Below are 3,538 nucleotides of genomic sequence, written 5' to 3'. Positions count from 1 at the left end.
TCGAGTGCATATCTTTTGGCTCTTAAGAGGGCTGATTTATTCGAATTTTCCTGTTCACTGCTCCTACTCGCCCCGATCGGTCCCCAGAACCCGCCGTGTCCCCTCTCCCTTCCCGTCGGATCTAATGGCCCGAAACCTATACATACATGAACATTCACTCACCCTACTCAGAGTCGTGGGACAGAAAAATATGGTCGTGGGTCCTACGGGGCCTTGAACCAAAAATGACTGTGCTGGCGAAGGCTAGCAACAATTTATCCGAAACCGAAAAGAGAAACTATAAATTCTACAGTAAAAATTGAGGGAAAATGTAGTTTGGATGCCTCCTTTGCGAGCTAATTTGAAGGCAGTCTTCACTATTTTATAGCAACTGAGTGCACAAATGAAACTATCTTCAAGCAGTCAAGAGACAAGAGAACTGTTTCGTAACAGTTCAGCAAGTTGGTCAAATGTTATTTAAGTTCAGCGTTCACCCTCAGTTGAACCTCTATGTTCTACTTGATCTCTGGAAAAGAACGTCAGGGGTGGGACGGGGGACTGCAAGGGAGAAGGCCTTACCCCAGATTCTGATGTCACTAATGGGATGAATACGGACGGAACTTTCCAGAGAGACAAAGGGAGAAGAAAAAGGAAAGAAAATAGTTAGACGGCAAGGCACAGGAACATTCTTTCACTGTAGCAGTTGGCAGAAAGTGACTCCCTTAGGAGTTCCACGAAGAGTAGTATTACAACATCTCTATTGATGTCTTCCGATAATTTCGTTCTCTTCTGTGTTGAGGCGGAATAAATGGAATCCATGAAGTAGACACTGAAACGACTAGGAAGGATGTTCATCAACATAATTTAGGTAAAAGTTTCCACATTAAAATGAACCGACGGGGAAGCTGAAGGTAATGGAATGTAATTGTAAATGATTTAGAAAGAATGATTCGATATTAAAGGGGACTCATCTATAACTGGAGCTTCATAAATTTCACTCCTTACCTCATCTTATCGTGGAGAGGCCAATGAAATGGTCGCAGAGATCGAAACTGTATATAAAATATCACAAAACGTCGATAGAAAAGATTATTTGGGAATAGTAACCACAGATATGAGGATAAACTTATAATTTATCCGAGAGCAATAGAGTGTGAATTATAAGGTAAATTAAATTGGTCCAGGTCATATTTCAGTGATGAACTATATTGAGGTTGGCACTGACTTTTCCCGTTCCATAAAATTATTAATGACCAGATCGGCAATATGAGTATCTCAAGACACATCCAACACTCTAGTGCTAGAAAAATAAGGACACTGACCGTCGCTCTAATTATATCCATGATATTTTTCATGATCGGTTTAATATTTTACCTTGAAGATGGAGGCAGAATTTTCCTCCGATTACACAACATAACTTCCACGTGAAATATACACTGAAACATTCTAATCCTAATAAAAACACTTTATTTTTAAAATACGAACACAAGACAACAAACACTTATTTCAATGAAGTACCACAAACTTCTGTGGTGGATAGAATAGATGAAGGAAGAGAGGACGGAAATTAGAGGCGGAAGGAGAGGAAGACACGATTTTCTCCCCATTGTTAATTCACTGCGGGTTGAAGTCGTTGCCAACATTGCTTTGTTAATCAATTAAAAGGGTAAGCTGCCAGTGGTATGCTGGTTGTGTCACTCCATTAATTATGCTACAATTCTACCCTGTGCCCATCTTTAGCGCCGCGTTCACAGTCCCCGTTCCCTCATCGCACGAACGCAATGAGAGCCAAAACAGTTAAGGCGCATAACACTACAGTCGTACATGTGCGTTCTTGTGCTTCGCTGTACGTCGATAAATGTAACGCAATACGAAAACTATTTATTCTAATATTTATTTACAAACTGTGTTAAAGAATTACAGAAATAGTCGAGTGTTTTGCTGCTGTACAGATAATTATTATTTGGAACTTTAAGAAACTCACTGATACGTGTAGTTGTTTTCACAGCGAAATGTAACATCCACCATTTTAACAAGTAAAAATTTAACTCTTTGGAGCAGAGATCTCCTTCAGAAATTAACAGTCGTAGTTGGTAAAGAAATCCCCCCACCCCCCAATGGCACTACAGCCCCAGTGGGCCTAGGCCTACCTCCATGAACTTCTCCGTTCACTTCGGTTTTTCTAGATCTTACACATTCGGTAGGACTCCTTGGGCGGGTGATCAGCTCGTCGCAAGGCCTCTACCTGTACACAAACACAGAAAAACGCATACACACAAACTAAACATCCATTCCCTGAGTAGGATTAGAACCCACGATCCCGGTTTCCAAGCGAGCGAAGACAGTACATGCCTTAGACCGCTCGGCTACCGTGACCGGCAGTAAAGAAATCCTTTCCATTTACCAATCCGCAAATTCATTATCATATTCAGAAGAGGTATTCATAATTACAAAGGATAAAACAATTCCGTCCGGTGTGACTGTTGAAGCTTTTACTACATCACTTCTTAGCACCCTAACATGTTTCGGTCCCTATAGACCAATATCAGAGGTAACATCAAGACTTTCTATAGGGACCGAAACATGTTAGGGTGCTAAGAAGTGATGTAGTAAAAGCTTCAACAGTCACACTGGACGGAATTGTTTTATCAGTTTGTAATATTGTTAGTGTGACGGACCAGAATGAAACAAATCAAAGGTATTCATAAGTTCCCATCATAAACCAGACGCACATAAAGATCATTCTAATATTATCCTCCCGAATATGCAGAGGCTCCTAACAATATTTATCTATGAAATAAATGTGTATAGATATAAATAATTATGGCCTGCACCGATTCAGAACGACAGAGAGGTCATACAAACTATAAAATACCCATTCGTTACCGCTTTAATATTATCATTTTAGGTTCTTCATATGAGTTCCTTCTCTCGTTCTTGATGTATGTATTTCATACACCTATTGCTCTAGTTTTGATAACTGTTGCTATACTTACTTCCTCTTCAGCATATGCCTGTAATATTTTCCCTCTCACAATTCATATTGTTCTTGTAAAAGATGCAGTGACTATTTCTTGCCTCTAATTTTACGTGGCCTCAGACTCGCATTTTGATTCATCCATTCTTTATCTTCTTTTTATTCTTATGCCTCGCTTTTACATTTCCATAAAGGAAAGAGCAACGGAAGTCGATTTGAGACCGTCCATAAACTGGCTCCCTAATCCGGATGGGTACTAAGTGTGCTAGAAGGAACATGAACACGGCGGAGTGCCTTCACGAAATTTGGCGATCAACGGACAGAAGTATAACTACAGATGTGAGCTAATTATACACAGGTTTACGGAACACACACATTTACAACATGAAATATCAAAGAAATAGGTTAAATGGGAGTATATTTAAAATATCTAAGTGATTGGTTTTAAAAGAAATAATTTAGAGATTATTTGGAAAACTTTTGGAAGCCTACCGTCATGTTTCTTTAGGGGATAATCCACTCTTCCCTTATATAGTACGCAAAATTCTCTATGTAATCTCCCAGACTCTCTGAAAACCTTTT

This window comes from Cryptotermes secundus, unplaced genomic scaffold, assembly GCF_002891405.2.
Source record: "Cryptotermes secundus unplaced genomic scaffold, Csec_1.0 scaffold22, whole genome shotgun sequence".
Classification (NCBI taxonomy): Eukaryota; Metazoa; Arthropoda; class Insecta; order Blattodea; family Kalotermitidae; genus Cryptotermes; species Cryptotermes secundus.
This window is presented reverse-complemented; position numbering follows the sequence as displayed.